This window comes from Capra hircus, chromosome 1 (assembly GCF_001704415.2).
Source record: "Capra hircus breed San Clemente chromosome 1, ASM170441v1, whole genome shotgun sequence".
Classification (NCBI taxonomy): Eukaryota; Metazoa; Chordata; class Mammalia; order Artiodactyla; family Bovidae; genus Capra; species Capra hircus.
The window spans coordinates 45,353,708-45,379,297 of NC_030808.1; positions in this window are offsets into that span (position 1 = coordinate 45,353,708).

Below are 25,590 nucleotides of genomic sequence, written 5' to 3' on the forward strand. Positions count from 1 at the left end.
CTTTGGCCACCTGATGGGAAGAACTGACTCATTGGAAAAGACTGTGATGCTGGGAAAGATTGAAGGTGGGAAAAGAAGGGGATGACAGAGAATGAGATGGTCAGATGTCATCACCAACTCGATGGACATGAGTTTGAGCAAATTCCAGGAGTTGGTGATGGACAGGGAAACCTGGCATGCTGCAGTCCATGGGGTCACAAAGAGTTGGACACAACTGAGTGACTGAACTGAACAGAATACTAGCATTTGTTTCTAGGTGTATAAGATTATGAGGGATTGGAGGGACTTTTTAAATTTATCTTTTTTATTTCTTAAAATTTTTCTCCCTCAATAAGCCTATGTTGCTCTTATAACCAGGAAAAAATTACAAAAAGCAAAGCTTTGGAAAGAATAACTTTCAGTCATTTAAACCAGTAGTTATTTTAACAACAAAGCATTTTGGCCATCAATAATATGGTCCCCAGTATATTTTAAAAAATAAATAGGGACCACCTTCCTTAAGCAGTTTAAGTCTTTATCACCAGGCAGAAAAAATACTTCATTAGTTGGAAGTAGCCCTGAAGTGCTGCTTAGAAACTTGCTGATTTTGAATCCAAACCCCAACCAGTGGTTGAGAAACAGGCATATGAAATGGTCTTTTATCCCACTTCTCTGATTCACATTTTATTTAGGATATTGGTACTATTTAAGTAATTCTTGGTTATGATTCAGTAGCAAATAAATTCTGAAATCCAGGTGGTTGAACAATAAGGGTTTGTTTTTTATTTATTAATATATCATTCCTGCACAAATCAGCTGAGCAAGCAGAGACTCAGGGCTCTAGCTCTTCAATGCAACTCTAGCATCTTGGATTTCTTCACTTCCAGTTACACAGATAAAAGACAGAAAGAGGTGGGGAAGGCACGCTGGTCATTAGCTACTCTGACAGACAGACAGACAGACAGACAGACAGACAGACAGAGAGAGAGAGTGTCCTGAAGGAGTCACATTGGTCTCACCCTAACTGCAGAGACCAGGAAATGTAGAAATGTGCAAGAATGTTTAGTTATTATTAACAGGGTCTTTCACAGTATTTTATTTTAAAATTTCAAATAATGTTAAAGGACACAAGGTTTATCACAATAGGACAAAATTTAAGAAAGATTATGAAACACTATATTAGCAAAAAGTTATTTTTCAAACATTAATGTACTTGAAAAAAATTCTAAGAGAATATGACAAAACAGACTATTGATATGAAGTGGGGTTGAGGATGAAATTAAATAGAGTTGAAAGCAAGAAACAATACCCTAACACTTACCATCCTCTAATTTCCAAAGGTTCTACATGAGGCCAAAAAAAAATAAAAACAGTGGGGCTTTTAAAATTTCCCTGCAGAAGTTGATGGTTACCACAATTTGTTACAAAATTTTATTTGATTTATGCTGCTTACAATGAACTTCAAAGAGATTCATGCCCATGGTTCCTAAATATCTCATAAATACAACTTTCTATAAACATCAGTCTGGAACTCTAGCAACCTGTACAGAGTTGGTAGATACTCAGCAGAGCAAACTGGCAAAGGACTTTATTCTCAAGCCTTCACAACTAAGCATAGTTTTGTCCATTTTTCTACTTATATTTAGTGGAATGCCCATTTAATGTTTCTATTTTCAGGTAGCAATGCACATTCTCTATGGTTTTGCAGATCAGTTTAGATTTCTCAAAAACATGAATTTATGAGAAAGACCATTCTCCAGTCATGTCCACTGTGCCTAATATTGTGCTCTGTATATTCAGCAGTCTTCTATAAATGTTGCAATTTGATTTATAAATATAGTAATTAAAATCAATGGGAGATACACTTGAAATATGATTCTGCTAATGTAGATGCATGAAATAATTTTTAAAATGGAGCCTCATTCCTATTACTTGGATTAAGTGCATTAGTGCCAAAATGTGAGATAAGTTACTTCCATATCATATTTTTCTATAAGTGGCCAAGAAAGATTTAAGGTAGAATAATGCTTAACCAAGTTATATTTTTCAGATATTTTTAAAGGATGATCCTTACTTCTCCACTTTCACAATCAAGATGGAGGAAGGGAAGGAAGAAAGGGAACAAAATAGTTTTGCACTATTTAAAGAGCATTCAGTATTCTCTTTAGATCATAGGTCTCCAACTTTGTTTCCTTATAGCTCTCAATGGTTTTACAATGTCTAGGTGGCAAACTATAAAATTCTTATTTGTTGTTAGACAATGTGAAATCAATAGTTTTATTCATTAAGGAATGGAACCTCTGAATAAGTGATTTTCTGTGGCTCTTATTAATTTATTGGGCTTCCCAGGTGGCACTAGTGGTAAAGACCCCACCTGCTAATGCAGGAGATGTAAGAGACACGGGCTCAATCCCTGGGTCAGGAAGATCTCCTAGAGAAGAAAACGGCAACCCACTCTAGTATTCTTGCCTGGGAAATGCCATGTACAGAGGAACCTGGCGGGCTACAGTCCATGGGGTCACAAAGAGTCGGACACAAGATTAGCACAATCACAACTTACTACCCTCTTGAAAAAGAACAAATGATCAGTTTAATTTATCAAGAAATCTCTAAGAAAATTCACAAGTTTAAAAAGCTTTTGAACCTAAAATGACTGAAGATGTAAGCCACCTCAACATATTCTTCAACAATTTTTTCTTGGTTTAGACAGACCCTTCAATTATTAAATACATGAATAAATCGGGCATCATTTCAACACCCTTATCTTGGACACATTGCTAAAACAATTAAATTTAACTTCCAATCACAGGGAATTATATAGGTGTGAATTGATAAGAGCCCTGCTCCAATTTTTCTTTTCTTCCATGATAAGTCAATAAAGTTTGTAACTGAAACCCATCTCACCTTTGACTTCCATTTTCTCAGCACAAATATTCCTGCGCTATTGCTTTCTGTTGCAGAAGAGATGACGTGCCACTCACAGGACAGTTTTTACACTGCTATACCTCTCAACCCTGTGTGGCAGAGTTAAGAGTCTTTCTGATGTCTAAAAGCAGAGAGGACTTGGGCCATTCACGTAAGTGTCTATTCACTACTCTCTCTCTCATATTAAACTGTGAGCAACACAACTTGTATATTCTGTAATCATTGTATTCTGTTTCCAATAAAATCTCAACACTGACAAATGTTTAACTCTTTTTCTTTTTAAGTAACAGGTGTTGGTGGAATACTAAATTTTAGTTAAATCAATATGTTCAGGAGTGATGTGGCAGATACCAAGTGTGTAATTAAGTTATTTGAAGATTTTCTCCCTTCTCTAGAAATTCTTTCCCAATGCCACTCTTCTAACAAAAGGACTTCCTCCTTTTGTCCTTGACCTTAACTAATGTTGAAAAATAGTAAAGGAGATTATTTCAAATAAACCACCACCATGAATTCTAGCTGCATGAAGAAAACTAGGAGTTTACAAGGCTTAGAAATTTTGGTTTCCTAAAAAAAAAAAGACTAATAACACGAGAAACCTCTGCAATGCATTCAACGCTAAAATGCCTCCTCATATTTGCAATCCATATGTAGTTTTTGTGGCTCTTCTCTCCCTCTCCTATTCTCCTTCCCATCACCAACTTTCTTAGCTGGAACAAGAATTGTATTTTGAAGTTTTCTATGGAAGGAGGTAAGTCCAGTTAGCTGGGAGTATTAACAAAAAGAAGAAGAAAGAAAGAAAAGGGGAAAAAAACTGCCACAGCCTGTCACTCAAAACAGGAAGGAAGGGACTTTGCTGGTAGTTCAGTGGCTAAGACTCCCAGTGCAGGAGGCCTGGGATCAATCCCTAGTCAGAGAATTAGATCCCGCATGCCGCAACTAAGACCTGGCAGAGCCAAATACATAAACATTTTTTTTTAAGAACAGGAATGAAACCTAGAAATGCGTTAATTAACTCTAGAGGTCTGTTCCCCTTGAGAATGTCCTCCCAGCCAGTTTCCAGATAGTCCAAACATATGACATACATAACACTGTAAAATATGAAATAAGGTTGACAAAGAGAACAGGAATTAAAAAAGAAAATAACTCTCCGTAAGATATTTGACTGGAAACTGGGAGACTCACCTATTAAGAAGCTGTGGGCATGAATCTAAGCCTGGAGCAATGCCTATCCGCACTCGACTCTAGCCCAGTGGTTACTGCCATTACTGACACCACTAATCATTAGACTCAGCTGGAGAGCTTGCTAAACCACAGTGAAAATACAGATTGTAATTCAAAAGGTCTGGGATAGGACTAAGGATCTGCATTTCTAACACGCTTTCAGGTGATGATAATGTTGGTCCAGGGCCACACTTTGAGTAGCACTGCTCTTGACTACATGGGGGAAAAACACAAAACCGAAAACTATTTTCACTAAGAATCAAAAGGATATAACAATGTCTAGTTGTGAGGAATAAGATACCAAAATGTCTAGCATAATGGTAGTATTATTGACCTGCTTGGAAATAAAAAAGAAAACCAATTAGGAGTGTAAGAGAAAGATAAATTTTGTTTTTATAAATGCTGGATTAGAGATGACAGGGTATCTATATGTCCATGACCTGTAAGAAAGCAGGAAATAGATGGCCGTCACGGGCGTAGAGTTAGAATTCAGGTTTAAAGGTAAATACTTGTGAGTCTCATCAACAGAGTAGCTAAACCCAAGAGCACATGAAGCCTCTGGAGTCTGAGAAGACTTCAGAAAGCTATGCACAGAACCTCAAAGAATTCAATATGTGGGTTAGGAATACGAAACACATCAAAGGAGGGAGAAGGACTAGTTGCAGTGATTATGATGGAAGAAGAAGAGCCAGTATATGAGTGAGGGTTGTGGGCATTCAAAGAAGGGAGTTACATTTATTAATAAGTGGTCTCTGCTGAGTGTCTCAAAGAGAATGAGGAAGATGAAAATCAAAGAGAGATGCTCCAAGATTAAGCTCAAGAGTCACCGACAAACTTTTGCAAGCACTGTATCAGCAGCACGGAGCAGAAGCCAACTGCAGATGGTTAAGAACAAAATGGGAAAAGAAAAAGCAAGGCAGTTGGCATAATTAAAACAGGAGTACTATGTTGAATTTAAACTTTGCTTACGGAACTAGGATTCAATGACATCTATGATGTTTACAACTTTCTTTCTGATTTTCATTTTAAATTTCCATCGAATCATCAACAGGTTGTGGTAGGCTGGAAACTGGTCCCTCAAAAGATATCCACACTCTCATCCCTGATTCTGGGAAAGATTGAGAGCATGAGGAGAAGGGGACAACAGAAGATGAGATGGTTGGATGGCATCATTGACTCAATGGAAATGAGTTTGAGCAAATTCTGGGAGATAGTGCAGGACAAGGAAGCCTGATGTGCTGCAGTCCATGGGGTTGCGAAGAGTCAGACATGACTGAGCAAATGAACAACGTCCCTGAAACCTGTGAGTATTACCTTCCATGGCAGAAGGGTTTGCAAAGATGTGATTAATTTAAGGGTCTGGAGGAGATTAACCTGGACTATCCAGGTGTCTCCTAAATGGAATTACAGGTAATCCTAAAACAGAGAGATAAAGGACTCCTCACACACCAGAACTAGAAAGCAAGGAGACAACTGAAGTTAGGATGTTATGCTCCTGAGGGCTCTGCTAATGGAGGAAGAGGCCAAGCAACAAGGGATGCAAGAAAGGCTGCTCCAGAAGCTGGAAAAGATAAGAAGACAGATTCTCACGTAGAGCTTGCAGAGGGGGTGGCTCTGCTGACGCCTTGATTTCAGCACAGTGAAACATTTCAGCTTCTGAGTCTCCAGAACTGTAAAAGAATAAATTGTGTTGCTTTACGTTATCAAGTTTGTGGTCCTTTGTCACAGCAGTGAGAAGAAACTACTATATAGGTCAAAACTCACTCTTATCTGGCAGTATATTTAGTCTATACAGTCATTGGCGTGCATGTGTGCTAAGTTGCTCAGTTGTGTCCGACTCTGCAACTCCATGAACTGTAGCCCACCAGGCTCCTCTGTCCATGGGATTTCCTAGGCAAGGACACTGGAGTGGTTTTCCATACTCCCCTCCAGGGGATCATCCCAACCCAGGGATCGAACCTGTTTCTCTTATGTCTCCTGCACTACAAGCAGATTATTTAATGCTGATTCATCAGGGATGCCCCCATTCAGTCATCTACTCATACAAAAAAAAAAAAAAAACACTCTGGAATCATGGAAATATACTTTCTGCTAAGTCACTTCAGTCGTGTCTGACTCTGCGACCCCATAGAAGGCAGCCCACCAGGCTCCCCCATCCCTGGGATTCTCCAGGCAAGAACACTGGAGTGGGTTGCCATTTCCTTCTCCAATGCATGACAGTGAAGAGTGAAAGTGAAGTCACTCAGTCGTGTCCAACTCTTAGCAACCCCGTGGGCTGCAGCCCACCAGGCTCCTCCATCCATGGGATTTTCCAGGCAAGAGTACTGGAGTGGGGTGCCACTGATACTTTACCATATGTTATATACATAGCCAATGGGAATTTGCTGTATGACTCAGGGAAATCAAACCAGGGGTCAGTAACAATCTAGAGGGGTGAGATGGAGAGGCGGGTAGGAGGGATGTCTAAGTGGGAGGGGACATGAGTAAACCTATGGCTGATTCATGTTGATGTTTGGAAGAAACCAATGAGATACTATAAAGCAATTATCCTTCAATTAAAAATAAATGGGCTTCCCTGGTGAGTCAGACGGTAAGGAATCTTCCCACAATGCATGAGACCTGGATTCGATCCCTGGGCCCAGAAGATCCCCTGGAGAAAGGAATGGCAACCCACTCCAGTATTCTTGCCTGGAGAATTCCATTGGCATAGGAGCCTGATGGGATACGTACATGGGGTCGCAGAGCTGGACACAACTGAGCAACTAACACGGATACAGATAAAAATAAATTAATTTTTAAAAAACCCACTCTGAGAGATTATGAGCTATTCTTCAGTGGAGGCTCATAATATCTTACTCCTCGCACCCAGTTTGGCAAGAAACAGATTGCTGCATTAGATGACCTTGGGGAATGAAAAGTAGTAAAAGTGTCAGTCGTTCAGTAGGTCTGACTCTTTATGACCCCAAGCACAGTAGCCTGCCAGGTTCCTCTGTCCATGGAATTCTGCAGGAAAGAATACTGGAATGGGTAGTCATTCCCTTCTCCAGGGGATCTTCCTGACCCAGGGATCACACCCAGGCCTCCTGCATTGCAGGCAAATTCTTTCCCATCTAAGCCACTAAGGGAGGATATCACTATTTAAATAATTTGAAAAGTTAGACAGAAGATATGGATTTTAGCCTCTAAAATGTTAACTTTTTAAAATATGGTTTGCCAGCTAACCAAAACAGGTGATCCAACCAGCATTTTAATCAGATCACATGCCAGAAAGTATAGTCATCAGCACTTCATAACACAGATCCTGAAATGAAAATCTCATTTTCCCAGTAACCATTAAAAAAGTCAAGGAAAAAAATTATGACAGGAAAAAATGAAAATTAAAGCAAGTCACATACACACAGAAAGAGATATTTGACTATAGAAATTTTTTTTCTATGCAGTTACCATAAAGTTACCATAAACAAATGCCCATTAGGGGGCATTCTTATGAAAGAGACCCAGGGACAAGTAAGCTAGACCTATTCTCTATCACCAGGTAGAATCTGACCATGTCAGAATATCACTTGATGCAGAGGATTGAATAGTCATCAGAATTCTGCACATGGACCTGGCCGGGTGTTTTGCTCCTACCCACCTGATAAAGGACTAGTGTCTGGGTTGCACAATCATGAGATGCTGTGATAAAGAGCTGGCAACACAACATCCTCATTACTTCCAAAACAATTAAGTAAACAGAGTCATTCATGCTGTAAGTTGGCATAGGGCAATAATTCTCTATCCTTGCTACACATTAAAATCACCTGAAGAGCTTTTAAAACATTCTGATACAGGAAGAGCAGGACCTTCCCCAGACATTCTAATCCAATTCACTTGAAGTGAGGCCAAGAGCCTATATATTTTTAAGCTTCCCAGTTACAGAATCTTTCATCATAAAACAAAATGGATATATTTATTCCTCATCAGCAAATCTGTGGCACAGAAGGCCTTTAAAAAAGTAATGAGTTATCCTCTCATCAAAGATATGCAGTCTTTAATCTGAACAGTCTTAATCAATAATTCTGAAAGTAAAGATACACCCTCCTAACCATATGATCATCTCAGTAGATGCAGAGAAAGCTTTTGACAAAATTTAACACCCATTTATGATTTTTAAAAGTTTCCAGGAAGTAGGCATAGAAGCAACCTGTGAAGTGAAGTCACTCAGTTGAGTCCAACTCTTTGCGACCACATGGACTGTAGCCTACCAGGCTCCTCCATCCATGGGATTTTCCAGGCAAGAGTACTGCAGTGGGTTGCCCTTTCCTTCTCCAGGGGATCTTCCCAACCCAGGGACTGAGCCAGGGTTTCCCGCATTGCAGGCAGATGCTTTACCATCTGAACCACCAGGGATGCCCAAGAAGCAAAATACCTCAACATAATAAAGGCCATAAATGACAAACCCTCAGCTAATATTCTCAACACTGAAAAATTGAAAGCATTTCCTCTAAAATTAGGAACAAGACAAGGGTGCCCACTCTCGCCACTATTATGCAACATAGCTTTGGAAATCCTAGCCATAACAATTAGAGAAGAAAAAGAAATAAAAGGAATCCAGCTGGAGAGGGTGCATAGAAAAGGGAACCCTCTTGCAAACTGATACAGCCACCAAAGAGAACAATATGGAGAATCCTTTAAAAACAAAGAATAAACTATCATATGACTCAGCAATCCCACTACTGGGATATATCCCCAGGAAACCATAATTTAAAATGACACATGTACCCCAGTGTTCATTGCAACACTATTTACAGCAGCTAGGAGTTGGAAACAAACTAGATGTCCATCAAAAAATTAATGGATAAAGGAAATTGTGGTACATATACACAATGGAATATTACTCAGCTATAAAAGGGAACACCTTTGAATCAGTTCTGAGTTGGATAGACCTAGAACGTATTATATAGAGTGAAATAAGTCAGAAAGAGAAAGACAAATATAGCATACTAACACATACATGTAGAATCTAGAAAGATGGAACTGATGATCCTATTTGCAGGGCAGCAAAGGAGACACAGACATGGAAAACAGACTTAGGGTCAGAGTAGGGGAGGGAGATGGTGGGATGACTTGAGAAAGTAGTACTGAAACATATACATTGCTATATGTGAAATAGCTAGCAAGTGGGGATTTGCTGTATGATGCAGGGAACCCAAAGCAGGTGCTCCGTGACAACCTAGAGGGCTGGGATAGGGAGGGAGTTGGGAGGGAGGGTTAAGAGTGAGGGGACATAGGTATGCCTATAACTGATTCATACTGATGTATGGCAGAAACCATTACAATATTGTAAAGTAATTTCCCTCCAATTAAAAATAAAATAAAAAATTTTTAAAAGATACATCTTCCTTTGGGACAGATCTGGTTTCTGGTTAGAAATAATTTCAAAAGCTACCATTATGAGTCCCCCTGCACCCTAGAAACCTCTCACACATCAACATCTTTTCCTTTCTATAACTTCACAGTTCATCATTGTGATTTTAAATCTTCAGTTCTCTATAGTGAGACGGTGCAATGTAGTGATGAATTTGCTAAAGAAGCTTCATATTTATATGTTTGAAGACAGATGTAAAGGACTTACAAGATCAGACAAGACATTTGGCACACATTCATGCTGGCACTACCAGAGCTCTTGAGTTATTTTTCCAAGTCGATATATTTGCCAGGCAAAAACAACAAAAACCTGTCAGGGAGATAGGAGATTTCAGCATGAATTCCTAAACATTCTGTACATAAGCACACAAACATCTTCACACTCAGTAATAAACCTTATTCAATTTCTCTCTGTGGTGAAAAACACACCCTTCAATTTCAGCATTGTCCTGTTGATTAAGGAATGTGATCCCTAATCGCCGCAGAAAGCCTCAAAGCAAATGCACTGGGCTGGGTTTACATCCTATAGCATTTTGCTCAGTTTCTTTGGTTCTGCATAAATATTTGACCTGTTAGTATGTATCTATACCGTGTAGTTTGAGTTGTTTCTTAAGGGCCAGAAATATTCCTTTTAAAAATCTGTATCCTAAAACAACTGGTATCAGTTAACAGTGAATAACAGTTGTCTAAAATCTTCTTTATCCTAAAGCAGGAGCTCACATGTATATGTATCCTCATTTACTATCCTTGAGTAAGTGACGTCTGCCCACATTCAATTTGAGATGTACCTCTCCTGTTAAGATACTCAGTTATGGAGAGGTGTAGAATGGGATGGGAGATGGGAAGAAGGTTTAAGACAGAGGAGACATGTATACTAATGGTTGATTCAAGTTGATGTATGGCAGAACCAACACAATATTGTAAAGTAATTATCCTCCAATTAAAAACAAATTAAAAAAAATTTTAAAGATACTCAGTTATGGGCGGAAAGGGGAACAGGCAGCTGGAAGTGGTGACAAAGACAGCTTCTTGGCTTTAGGATCTCAGAAGAAAGTTCCCTTGGTGTCTTCATTTTCTGACATTCTCCACTTCCCTGGTGGACTTCAGAGACTACCACGAGTGCTAACACTGTTAATGGAGAAGCCCAAGGCCCAGAAGGAGAATAGGTTTGGGTGACTGTGACTGTCATGTTGATCTGTGGTCAAATGGGCATTCCTTTGGGGGAAACCCAGAAATATCAGCGGAGAGGGTCCCTTCTTATCAAGGGTGTGGAAAGTGCTACATAAGCATTTGGAGGAGCAAACAGAAAGTGGCTTTATTGGTGTCCCTGCTCCCCTTTGTATCCCTATGCTGGTGAAATGTGATCATGCTGAGTTGTTACCATGTGAAAGTGCCAGAGATCTTCCACATGTCCTTTCACCTGATGCTCCCAAGCCCTCTGTCCATTTTTATTGTCCCAGACTGCTCCTCCAGCAGCACAAGCCATTTGTGAATCAGGGTTGAGCTTGGGGAGTTGAGGCTGAACCTTAGGTTGTGTGAGATATTCAAAACCCATGTGCTTTCCTCTACACTATGCCTGTGTGGGTCAGATGTGCAAATAAATGAAACACAAAGTAAAGAGTACCTTCTGCAGAATTTACTACTTTTAAGAAAAAAAAAAATCCAAAACATAAAAACTTGGCAAAAGGAAGCCTGCATATCTTTCTAATGTCATCCTTGAACATCATCTAACAAGGCCACGTAAGGATTCTTTCTTTCTCTGGGAGAATATACCTTTCTCTGACTTGCTACAAGATTATGTAAAAACTTCTTAACTTTTGCCCAGAAGAGATGCAAATCATTCCTGTTCAATAGAAAACAAAAACTCAAATATTATGATTTTATTGCCCTTGAGGATGTGAACAAGTTTGTCTCTACTTAGCCAATTGATTTTAGCATGGCATGCCCAATAAACTGTATAATTTGCTGTTCATTGAACAAAGGATCTATTGGACCAGGTTATCATCCTGCCAGTCCTCTCATTCATGAGTTCAGTAAATCTTTGACAAATGCTCACTTTGTCTTACAGAAGTGTCCTGATAAGTTTTGGGAAATCAAGCCTTGACACTAACACACGTTGTGAAGTTTTGGCACAGGGACTGTTTTTACACAATAGGGTCCAAGACAAAGAAAAGGCTTTACAGATGAAATGGCCCTGAGATAAGCCTTGAGGCATGGATGAGATTTCATCAGTGGTGGTAGGAAGGAGAGCCAGTGCAAGCAGAACTTCAAACATTTACCTGTTTACATGGAAAAATGACAAAGAGGTTCTAACATAGATCCTCTAGAAATACTTATTTTTGACCCATTTTATGCAATCTTCTAAATTAAATATTATCAGAGTCCATCAATGAATGAAAACAGTGATATATTATGACCAAATAGAACTTATTCCAGAAATAGGAGGGCTATTCAACGTCTGAAAAATCCATCGACATAATAACTATAACCTAAAACTATAACCCATGTGCCTATCCCTCCCCTAGTTCCTCCACATTGTAGTTGTCCCTCTGTCATGTACAACGAAGAACACCTTGTTCACAGGGGCTCTTTCTAATTCGTATTTTTCTCCCCTTCTTCCACAACTGGTTTGCAGCATGACGAGAGTATGGCAACACCTCAGTTCTTGCAACCTCAATAAAATCAGCAAAAGAGAACAGATATCTGGAGGTCAGGTGGTCCTCAAAGGTATATAGAAGGACAGAAGCCCCGTGAGATCCAACACTGCCTTCTTCATACCTCAGTCTGGGGCAGCTGCTCACACTCCTCTTAGGACCTCCTAAAGAGGTCCCAGAACCTCTCAATGACAATATGTACTTCTCTGGCTTAGCTGCAGTAATGTTGTGTTCAGCTCATTTCCTCTCACGAACACATTGTTTGGTGTTATTTTTTTTTCAAGTGGGTAGGAAACATTGTTTCATTCAGACTTCACAGTGTTGAAATTACAAAGTTTTATAGAAAGACAGCTAAAGTTAATTTATGATAAGTCTGTCATTTTGGCTTCCTAAAACCACAAATAATATACTCCCCGGGCATTGGTTTATTTAAATTAGAGGGATTTGTTATTATTTTTAAATAAAAGAGCTTCATGGCTTCAAGAATCTCTGTTGAAAATTAGCCTGTGGAAAATCAGCCATCCACACAGGCAGTTAGAAATAAGTCCAACAGCTTAATTTGCCTAATCAACAACTCAGAACCTTCAGCCTCAAACTCATAATGCTTTCCAACTCATTAAAAGAGGAATTGCTTGTATTTGTCATCCTCAAATAGCACCAGTGGATGCTACACAAGATAGCAATCTAAACAAAGCATCCTTTTGGATAATAAAACCACAGCTGCTGCTCCGTCAACAATACTGTTTATTATATTCAACTACCAAAACAAAACAAAATATAGTGTTTAAAACGGGCCAGTTAATAAACACCCATTATTTATTGCATAAGCACTCTCAGGAAATAGTTTACATCATAAACATTGACTGTAATTCTCACTAAACACAAAGCTGCTTCTCAGTTAATAGTTACTCAATTCATCCTTCAAACCCCACTCCTCCTTCAACGATAATCATTTATGAGCACCTACCATGTGGCTGGCATGAGCCCTTCCTAAACGATCCATATTAGTGAGTTTTAGTTTTTCACATTCCAAATCATACCCTTCACATCTGACAGTTTTAAGTAAAAACAGAAACTCCTTCTAATGTTAAAAGACTATTCTTAAATTTATGGTCATATTTTAAATCTAATCGCCTGGACAGAATTCATTTTAAGCAAATATTAATTCATTCCTACGACACAGATTTCCTTCTAGAATAGCTGCCTCCTGGAGTCTTTTATTAAAACCAACCCCAAACAAAGCTCAAGGCAAGGAAAAACTCCAGAAATCTCTCTACCATTCCAAAAACAACTTTGAAGTCCCAATGAGTGAAATGGAGTCTGAATAGTTAATCACACTCTACTAAGAATGCAAAAGTAGGAAGTCAAGAAATACCTGGAGTAACGGCCAAATTTGGCCTTGTAGTACAGAATGAAACAGGGCAAAGGTTAACAGAGTTTTGCCAAGAGAATGCACTGGTCATAGCAAACACCTTCTTCCAACAACAAAAGAGAAGACTCTACACAAGGACATCACCAGATGGTCAACACCGAAATCAGACTGATTATATTCTTTACAGCCAAAGATGGAGACGCTCTATACAGTCAGGAAAAACAAGACTGGGAGCTGACTGTGGCTCAGATCATGAACTTCTTATTACCAAATTCAAACTTAAATGGAAGAAAATAGGGAAAACCACTAGACCATTCAGGTATGGCCTAAATCAAATCCCTTATGATTGTACAGTGGAAGTGACAAATAGATTCAAGGGATTAGATCTGATAGACAGAGTGCCTGAAGAACTATGGAAGGAGGTTCATGACATTGTACAGGAGGCAGTGATCAAGACCATCCCCAAGAAAAAGAAATGCAAAAAGGCAAAATGGTTGTCTGAGGAGACCTTACAAATAGCTATGAAAAGAAGAGAAGTGAAAGGCAAAGGAGAAAATGAAAGATATACCCATTTGAATACAGAGTTCCAATGAATAGCAAGGAGAAAAAAGAAAGCCTTACTCAGTGGTCAATGCAAAGAAATAGAGGAAAACAATAGAATGGGAAAGACTAGAGAGCTATTCAAGAAAACTAGAGATACCAAGGGAACATTTCATGCAAAGATAGGCTCAATAAAGGACAGAAATAGTATGGACCTAACAGAAGCAGAAGATATTAAGAAGAGGTGGTAAGAATACACAGAAGAACTACACAAAAAAGATCTTCATGACCCAGATAATCACGATGGTGTGATCATTCAGGTAGAGGCAGACATCCTGGAATGTGAAGCCAAGTGGGCCTTAGGAAGCATCACTATGAACAAAGCTAGTGGAGGTGATGGAATACCAGTTGAGCTATTTCAAATCCTAAAAGATGATGCTGTGAAAGTGCTGCACTCAATATGCCAGCAAATTTGGAAAACTCAGCAGTGGCCACTGGACTGGAAAAGGACAGTTTTCATTCCAACCCTAAAGAAAGGCAATGTCAAAGAATGCCCAAACTACTGCACAATAGCACTCATCTCACACACTAGCAAAGTAGTGCTCAAAATTCTCCAAGCCAGGCTTTAACAGTTTGTGAACTGTGAACTTCCAGATGTCCAAGCTGGTTTTAGAAAAGGCAGAGGAACCAGAGATCAAATTGCCAACATCCGCTGGATCATGGACAAAGCAAGAGAGTTCCAGAAAAACATCTATTTCTGCTTTATTGACTATGCCAAAGCCTTTGACTGTGTGGATCACAACAAACTGTGGAAAATTCTTCAGAAATGGGAATACCAGACCACCTGACCTGCCTCCTGAGAAATCTGTATGCAGGTCAGGAAGCAATAGTTAGAACTGGACATGGAACAACAACACTGGTTCCAAATTGGGAAAGGAGTACGTCAAGGCTGTATATTGTCACCCTGCTTATTTAACTTACACGCAGAGTACATCATGAGAAATGCTGGACTGGTTAAAGCACAAGCTGGAGTCAAGATTGCTGGGAGAAATGGGAGAAATATCAATAACCTCAGATATGCAAATGATACCTCCATTATGGCAGAAAAGCAAAGAAGAACTAAAGAGCTTCTTGATGAAAGTGACAGAGGAGAGTGAAAAAGTTAGCTTAAAACTCACCATTGCAATGGAAAGAATAAAATACCTAGGAATAAATCTACCTAAAGAAACAAAAGACCTATATATAGAAAACTATGAAACACTGATGAAAGAAATCAAAGATGACACAAATAGCTGCTGCTAAGTCACTTCAGTCGTGCCCGACTCTGTGTGACCCCATAGATGGCAGCCCACCAGGCTCTGCTTTCCCTGGGATTCTCCAGGCAAGAACACTGGAGTGGGTTGCCATTTCCTTCTCCAATGCATGAAAGTGAAAAGTGAAAGTGAAGTCACTCAGTCGTGTCTGACTCTTAGTGACCCCATGGACTGCAGCCTACCAGTCTCCTCTGTCCATGAGATTTTCCAGGCAAGAGTACTAGAGTGGGGTGCCATAAATAGATGGAGAAATATACCATGTTCATGGATTGGAAGAATCAATATAGTGAAAATGAGTATACTACCCAAAACAATCTATAGATTCAATGAAATCCCTATCAAGCTACCAATGATACTTTTCAGAGAACTAGAACAAATAATTTCACAATTTGTATGGAAATACAAAAAACCCTCAAATAGACAAAGAAATCTTGAGAAAGAAGAATGGAACTGGAGGAATCAACCTGCCTGACTTGAGGCTTTACTACAAAGCCACAGTCATCAAGACAGTATGGTAAAGCCCAGAGATAAATCCACACACCTATAGACACCTTATCTTTGACAAAGGAGGCAAATATATGCAATGGATTAAAGACAATCTCTTTGAGAAGTGGTGCTGGGAAAACTGGTCAACCACTTGTAAAAGAATGAAACTAGAACACTTTCTAACACCATACACAAAAATAAACTCAAAATGGATTAAAGATCTAAACGTAAGATGAGAAACTATAAAACTCCTAGAGGAGAACATAGGCAAAACACTCCGACATAAATCACGGCAGGATCCTCTATGACCCACCTCCCAGAATATTGGAAATAAAAGCAAAAATAAACAAATGGGACCTAATTAAAATTAAAAGCTTCTGCACAACAAAGGAAAATATAAGCAAGGTGAAAAGACAGCCTTCTGAATGGGAGAAAATAATAGCAAATGAAGCAACTGACAAAGAATTAATCAAAAATATACAAGCAACTCCTGCAGCTCAATTCCAGAAAAATAAACGACCCAATCAAAAAATGGGCCAAAGAACTAAATAGACATTTCTCCAAAGAAGACATACAGATGGCTAACAAACACATGAAAAGATGCTCAACATCACTCATTATCAGAGAAATGCAAATCAAAACCACAATGAGGTACCATTTCACACCAGTCAGAATGGCTGCCATCCAAAAGTCTACAAGCAATAAATGCTGGAGAGGGTGTGGAGAAAAGGGAACCCTCCTACACTGTTGGTGGGAATGCAAACTAGTACAGCCACTTTGGAGAACAGTGTGGAGATTCCTTAAAAAACTGGAAATAGAACTGCCCTACAACCCAGCAATCCCACTGCTGGGCATACACACCGAGGAAACCAGAATTGAAAGAGACATGTGTACCCCAATGTTCATCATGGCACTGTTTATAATAGTCAGGACATGGAAGCAACCTAGGTGTCCATCAGCAGATGAATGGATAAGAAAGCTGTGGTACATATACACAATGGAGTATTACTCAGCCATTAAAAAGAATTCATTTTAATCAGTTCTAATGAGGTGGGCGAAACTGGAGCCTATTATACAAAGTAAAGTAAGTGAAAAAGAACACAACACAGAATATAAACCTATATATATGGAATTTAGAAAGATGGTAATGATGACCCTATATATGAGACAGCAAAAGAAACACAGATATATAGAACAGACTTTTGGACTCTGTGGTAGAAGGCGAGGGTGGGATGATTTGAGAGATAGCACTGAAACATGTATATCACCATCTGTGAACTAGATCACCAGTCCAGGTTTGATGCATGAGAAGGGCACTCAGGGCTGGTGCACTGGGAAGACACTGAGGGATGGGATGAGGAGGGAGATGGGAGAGGGGTTCAGGATGGGGGACACATGTACACCCATGGCTGATTCATGTCAATGTATGGCAAAAACCATGACAATATTATAAAGTAATTAGCCTCCAATTAAAATAAATTAATTAATTTACAAAGAAACACCTCAACATTCAGAAAACTAAGATCATTGCATCTGGTCCCATCACTTCATGGCAAATAGATGTGGAAACAGTGACAGACTTTATTTTGGGGAGCTCCATAATCACTTCAGATGGTGACTGCAGCCATGAAATTCAAAGACACTTGCTCCTTAGAAGAAAAGCTATGACCAACCTAGACAGCATATTAAAAAGCAGAGACATTACTTTGCCAACAAAAGTCCATCTAATCAAAGCTATGGTTTTTCCAGTAGTCATGTATGGATATGAGAGTTGGGCTATGAAGAAAGCTGAGCACCGAAGAATTGATGCTTTTGAACTGTGGTGTTGGCACACATAGGCACACCAATGCTGTGGTGTTGGAGAAGACTCTTGAGAGTCCCTTGGATAGCAAGGAGATCCAACCAGTCCATCCTAAAGGAAATCAGTCCTGAATATTCATTGCAAGGACTGATGCTGAAGCTGAAACTCCAATACTTTGGCCACCTGATGCGAAGAACTGACTCATTTGAAAAGACCCTGATGCTGGGAGAGATTGAAGGTGGGAGGAAAATGGGATGACAGAGGATGAGATGGTTGGATGGAATCACTGACTTGATGGACATGAGTTTAAGTAAAGTCCAAGAGTTGGTGATGGACAGGGAAGCCTGGCGTGCTGCAGTCCATGGGGTTGCAAAGAGTCAGATATGATTGAGCATCTGAACAGAACTGAAACATGCCAATAGCTTTATCAAAATATGTGTTTACCAGCACAGGAAGGCAGATTGCTTACCTGATTTTTGGCTTTGATATACTCTGCCAGCAAGGTTATTGGCAACATCAGGACTTTCAGAGACACTCAGACAGTGCCAGGAACAGGTGGGCTCAGAATGGTTCCCTGATTTTTCATGAAGCAACTCAGAAAGCCTTGAAAGATGTTCAGCTGTGGGGAATGACTGGGTAAGAAGAGCTCAGCTGACAAGTAAATATCACTCACCTCACCCCACGACAGCAGGTCAAGCCATTCCCCACTTCTGAGCTGCTTCACCATCTCCTTGAAATGTTTTGCAACCATAATCATCCATTTGAAGACAAACCTGACCCTAGCCAAGTTCTAAATCCCTTGAAGGCATAGGTTTTCAGATGCTCTGGAGTGTCTTAAGAACTACCTGGAGTGTCTCATCCTAGGTCTTTTGAATCAGTATCTTTGTTGGGCTAGAGACTGATAATGTACTTGTTTACATACTGCCCAGCTATTTCTGAAATAGCTGGTGTTATTTTAGAAACCCTGGTTTAGGACCCCCCCCCCAAAAAAAATCCATTTCCTAATGGGCAGGCATAAGAAATTATTCAGATTGATGGGTAATGTCTCCTGAACAAAAAGCTACCAGGCAAGAAAAAGAGTTGAAGTCTACCTGAGGCTGAGAGCTAGATCACATGTCACTTAAATGTAGATCAGGCTATACCGGTGTTGCTTCAGAAGTGATACCATCTATACTCTACTTGGTTAAATTACAGAAAGATGAAAAGAGAAAGAGATGTCACCAGCATAAGACTGATTCCTATGTGACTAAGCTCACAGAACACAAAGAGCCTAGACTAAGAACATGATTCTGAGGAGAGGAATGAAATTTGTGTTCCTCAGAAGCAGGAGCTGAAGCACTTAAAAACAAAGGTTTGGCACTGTTTCCAAACTGGGTGGGAGAAGGCATGGATGTGTATGATGCCAGTTGGGCCTTTCACATCTCCAACCTCAGCTGAGTCCTTCTGTTAATGCCGGAAAGCCCTGTGCAGCAAGTGGCCACACCATCACACCCCTTCTGTAAACAGAGGGGACACAAGCACACTCTGTAACCCTCCGTCACCCTTCCCACTGTCTCCCCTGGATTAGCTCCTTCTTGGAAAGGGCTAGTGTAAGCCCAGCTACTTTGCTGGATGACAGTTAACTGCAAATGTAAGAAAGTAGATGTAGGCATTAACTTTACTTTGGGGAATCTAATCTGAACCCCAAATCAGCCTTCTAAGTAATATCTTAAGAAACAGGTAGACCAGTTTTCCCAGCACCATTTGTTAAAGAGATTATCTTTACTCCATTGTATATTCTTGCCTCCTTTATCAAAGATAAAGTGTCCATACGTGTGTGGATTCATCTCTGGGCTTTCTATTTTGTTCCATTGATCTATATTTCTGTCTGTGTGCCAGTACCATACTGTCTTGATAACTGCGGCTTTGTAGTAGAGCCTGAAGTCAGGCAAGTTGATTCCTCCAGTTCCATTCTTCTTTCTCAAGATTGCTTTGGCTATTCAAGGTTTTCTAACACTGCACACAAAAATAAGCTCAAAATGGATTAAAGATCTAAACATAAGACCAGAAACTATAAAACTCCTAGAGGAGAATATAGGCAAAACACTCTCAGACATAAATCACAGCAGGATCCTCTATGATCCACCTCCCAGAATTCTGGAAATAAAAGCAAAAATAAACAAATGGGATCTAATTAAAATTAAAAGCTTCTGCACAACAAAGGAAAATATAAGCAAGGTGAAAAGACAGCCTTCTGAATGGGAGAAAATAATAGCAAATGAAGCAACTGACAAACAACTAATCTCAAAAATATACAAGCAACTTATGCAGCTCAATTCCAGAAAAATAAACGACCCAATCAAAAAATGGGCCAAAGAACTAAATAGACATTTCTCCAAAGAAGACATACGGATGGCTAACAAACACATGAAAAGATGCTCAACATCACTCATTATTAGAAAATGCAAATCAAAACCACAATGAGGTACCACTTCACACCAGTCAGAATGTCTGCGATCCAAAAATCTGCAAGCAATAAATGCTGGAGAGGGTGTGGAGAAAAGGGAACCCTCCTACACTGTTGGTGGGAATGCAAACTAGTACAGCCACTTTGGAGAACAGTGTGGAGATTCCTTTAAAAATTGCAAATAGAACTACCTATGACCCAGCAATTCCACTGCTGGGCATACACACCGAGGAAACCAGAATTGAAAGAGACACATGTACCCCAATGTTCATCGCAGCACTGTTTATAATAGCCAGGACATGGAAACAACCTAGATGTCCATCAGCAGATGAATGGATAAGAAAGCTGTGGTACATATACACAATGGAGTATTACTCAGCCATTAAAAAGAATACATTTGAATCAGTTCTGATGAGATGGATGAAGCTGGAGCCTATTATACAGAGTGAAGTAAGCCAGAAAGAAAAACACCAATACAGTATACTAACACATATATATGGAATTTAGAAAGATGGCAATGACGACCCTGTATGCAAGACAGCAAAAAAGACACAGATGTATATAATGGACTTTTGGACTCAGAGGGAGAGGGAGAGGGTGGGGTGATTTGGGAGAATGGCATTGTAACATGTATACTGTCATGTAAGAATCGAATTGCCAGTCTATGTCCGACGCAGGATACAGCATGCTTGGGGCTGGTGCATGGGGATGACCCAGAGAGATGTTATGGGGAGGGAGGTGGGAGGGGGGTTCATGTTTGGGAACGCATGTACACCCGTGGTGGATTTATGTCAATGTATGGCAAAACCAATACAGTATTGTAAAGTAAAATAAAGTAAAAATAAAAATTAAAAAAAAAAAAAAAGAAAGAGGTAAGACCAACCTTTCACTCTTTCTGTCATCTTTCAGGAATTCTCTTGGAGGCACACCAATGCTGAACCTCTATTTTTTTCAACACCCGTTGTCAGGACTGGCATAAATCTCTGGTCTGGGACCAGGCCTGTGCCAAGTAGCTATAAAATAAATCTGAGGCCTCTGAGACCTAGCCAAGGCTTCCTACGAAGGTATCAGGAACTCAAAATATTGACCAAAGCTGAGGCTAGGCCAATGTGAAAATACCCTGGAAAAGGCTATGTGTTTGAAATTTTTCACAATGCAAAGTTTAAAACAAAATCATTGATTGGAAAATAGTGGAAATTAACACAACATTTTAGATCAACTATGAAAGTCAACATCTCAGTTGATCAGTTGTGTCTGACTCTTTGCGACCATATGGACTGTAACCTGCCAGGCTCCTCTGTCCATGGAATTCTCCAGGCAAGAATACTGGAGTGGGTTGCCATTTCCTACTTCAGAGGATCTTCCTGACCCAGGGATCAAACCCAGATCTCCTACACTGCAGGCAGATTCTTTACCATTTGAGCCACTAGTTCTGTTCTGTTCAGTTCAGTCGCTCAGTCATGTCCGACTCCTTGCAACCCCATGAATCGCAGGATGCCAGGCCTCCCTGTCCATCACCAACTCCCGGAGTTCACCCAGACTCACGTACATCGAGTCAGTGATGCCATCCAGCCATCTCATCCTCTGTCATCCCCTTCTCCTCCTGCCCCCAATCCCTCCCAGCATCAGAGTCTTTTCCAATGAGTCAATTCTTTGCATGAGGTGACCAAAGTACTGGAGTTTCAGCTTTAGCATCATTCCTTCCAAAGAAATCCCAGGGCTGATCTCCTTCAGAATGGACTGGTTGGATCTCCTTGCAGTAAGGAAGTCCTAAATCAACTATACTTCAATAAAATTTAAAAAATTAAAATTAAAAAAGAAAAGAGAAACAGATAAACCTTGGCTCACCATATATGATCAATGGAAGCATCAGAAAGCATTCTTGGGGGCCTGTGATCCATAGCAGTCAACATAAGTAAAGAAGGCCTCAACAAAACTGCCTTGCAATTACATGCAACAACAATAAAAGTTCCTGGAGCCATGCATGTGACGAACAAAACAGCTGAAGGGCTGAGAGTGAAACAGGCTTTGGTATTGAGGAACCCCCACCTAACTTATGTATTTAAATATCATCAACTAGGTATATCATCCATTTAAGATCAGTTCTAGAAAGACAGTGGCCTTGTGTGTTTCAGTGTTTAATTAGTTGAAACACTAATTTCATTTTGTCATACTTAGATTGATCAGTATAAATGTATGTACACATGTGTACTCAATCGTGTCTGACTCTGAAACCCCATGAACTGTAGCCCGCCAGATTCCTCTGTCTATGGAATTTTCCAGGCAAGAATACTGGAGTGGGTTGCCATTTCCTTCTCCAGGGGATCTTCCTGACCCAAGGATTGAACCAGTGACGCCTATGTCTCCTGCATTGCAGGTGGATTCTTTACTGCTTGAACCGTTGGAGAAGCCCCACAAATCTATGATGAGTGTCTATTCCATAGTCTATTCCATATTGCAGACAATTCCAAGAGTGATGAAAAGGAAATCATGAAAGTAGAACTATGCAACACTGCATCCAAACCTACTGTAGCCCCTACTATCTTGACACTGACTCTAAACTTCTAGGCCTGACTCCCAGACTTTTTATGAATTGACCCTACTTTCAAAGTCCAAGGCTACTTCCCATTATTGTCCTCTGCTCCAAGCAAGAAAACCTCACTGCATTGTTACAGGATGTCATAATCCCCACATTGTTGCTTCTCTCTTCAGAGTTTCCAAGTCCTGGTTGGGAACTGCTTTGCCCACATTTTGGGGATTGTACTGTGTTGAGAGTATCATAGTTGGAAGTGAAACTGGGTCCTAGCTCTCTGCAGAGGCATTGTTAACTGTCTTAACCAGGTCCTTGATTCTAATGTGTACCCATCCCCAGTGTACTTCCTGTTCCTGGTATTTCCATTAAACAGAAAAAACAGACAAGTGAGGCCACATCTCCCTCCCCTACTCTCCCCCTCTTTCTCTCTCTCCTACAACTAAAATACTTATGCCATCTTTTCCAATAGTACATTTTATTGAGCAGTGGGAACAAAGTGTTCAATTGATGGGAGATCACAAGAAATCCCAGGGACCTAATAGCCTAAGTTACTCAGATGGCGGATACTGGTCCCAGACACTATTTGTACCTTTTCAGTCTCCTTGGAACTTGAAAATAGTATTTCAGCCCATTAAGCTAATTTCCTAAGTGTCGATGATAATAGGAGATCAAACTGCAGATTGAGAAATGAAAGATTTGGAGATTGAAAAATAAAGAAGGATGACCTCATATGTATTCTTTTTCATCATTTGGCAAATATTTACCAAATCCATGCTGCATGTTAGGCATTGCAACAAAAGCTGGGGATATGAGGCAGAACCAGTCAGACATGAGGGGTTGCCCAGAAAAGCTCGAAAAACAAGATACACTCTCCCACGCTCAGCATGGGTCTGAGCTGGGTGAACATACTAACCTTTTAGATTCTTGCTGAAGCCATGACTTTGAAGTCCCCACAGCCCCAAATCTACCACAGCACTGGCTTAGAGAGATTCCTGTGACACCAGGGTGGCATCAACAACTGAGGCTCCTTTCCAAGTTTTCAAGGTGACAGCTTCAGTTCCAAATCAGATAAGGCCATTCATTGGGACATTTATTAGAGGAGTTTAATTTGTCAGAGTTCAGTCTTCTGAATGACTTGCTTTACTGTTAAGATAATACCTGATAAGAGTGTTACATCTTCAGAGGAAAAGTACCATATGAAGACCGAACTCCTGATGTGGTTTTTTCCCATTGTCTATGTTCTAATTCTTTGAGTGGCCATTCTTAGACTATTTTGCTTTACAGGATCCTGCATTCTTGCCATTAGTATTTAATATGACTGCAGAGCTGGGGGTGGGGGACACATTTTTGCCCTAAAGCAGGGGTCTGAATGCTGAATTCCTTTCAGTTGCATGATTGGACAAGAGCAGACTGGATATGAGGAATTACTTGTAGCTGAAACATTCTCTCATGACGTGGACTCTTCTCTCAGGGGAGCAGCACAGACCCAACATAATGCTAGTAGAGTTCTGGGTCTTTATCATGTCAAAGGTTACACACAGTGACAAAGCCTAAGATGAGTTCATATCCCAAGAGATGGATCAAAGGAGTTTCCTGAGTCAAAACTAGGAAAGCATCACATGCTTTCCTATATGAAATACTATATGAGTCCACTTATATGAAGTACCTAGAGGTGTCAAATTCATAAAGACAGGAAACATAGAGGAGATTGTCAGGGGGTTGAGGAGATGAAGGGAATGGGGAGCTATTGTTTAATAGGTAGAATTTCAGTTCTGCGAGATGAAAAGGGTTCTGGAGATTAGTTGCACAGCACTGTGAATGTACTTATCACTGCTGAATTGCTAAGTCACTTCAGTCGTGTCCGACTCTGTGCGACCCCATAGACAGCAGCCCACCAGGATCCCCTGTCTCTGGGATTCTCCAGGCAAGAACACTGGAGTGGGTTGCCATTTCCTTCTCCAATGCATGAAAGTGAAAAGTGAAGGTGAAGTCACTCAGTCATGTCCGACTCTTAGCGACCCCATGGACTGCAGCCTACCAGGCTCCTCTGTCCATGGGATTTTCCAGGCAAGAGTACTGGAGTGGGGTGCCGTTGCCTTCTCCGATCACTGCTGAATGGTACTCCTAAAAATAGTTGAGATGGTAAATTTTACATTAATTTTACATCTACTTTCCCACAACTGAAAAACAAAACAGGAGAGCTAAATATACTGGTGGATAAAAAAAATATTCAGTAAAGACAAAAATGGACAGCAAAACCCTCAAATAGACAGGACTAGGACAGACATCAACTCAGGGCAGGGACTGCACTGAAAGGACAGTGCCCAGGAATGTTTTAAAAGTCAGGGTTTTATATTCAAATTTTACTTTTATCAGAAGTTGACTATGTGATGCTATGTGGTTGTCCTGGTTTAGAGACACCAGTCATGACAAACATATCATACGGTAGCAAACAGCTCCCGGACCGCGCTAGACAGACAGGCATATACCTCAGAGACACGTGGTCCTGAACCTGTAGAACCAGCTTAAGAACAGCGCAAACCTTTTCAAACTGTACCTAACATATTGTTCCTCTGAACCTCACCAAATTGGGAAAGAACCTCAGAAAGAAAAGCATTCCTTCTCTGGATAATGGTCTTTGAGAAGCAGCAAGAAGAGAAGGAAAGGATTTAAATGGCATGATAAAAAAGAATCAGAGAAAATACTGAGTGTTATAATGTCCCATTAAAATTTTACTACTTGTTTAGAAAGTTTTTGTAATGTTTGCAATTTTGCCACTCAAAAATAATCTGATCATTCTGAATTTAGACCAGAAGAGATTTTCAGGCTTCAGCCCATAATATCACACTCCAGAGCGCCAGACTCTAATTTCCAACTGCCTGATGGCTATTGATGTTTAGTTGTGCCCTCTGGA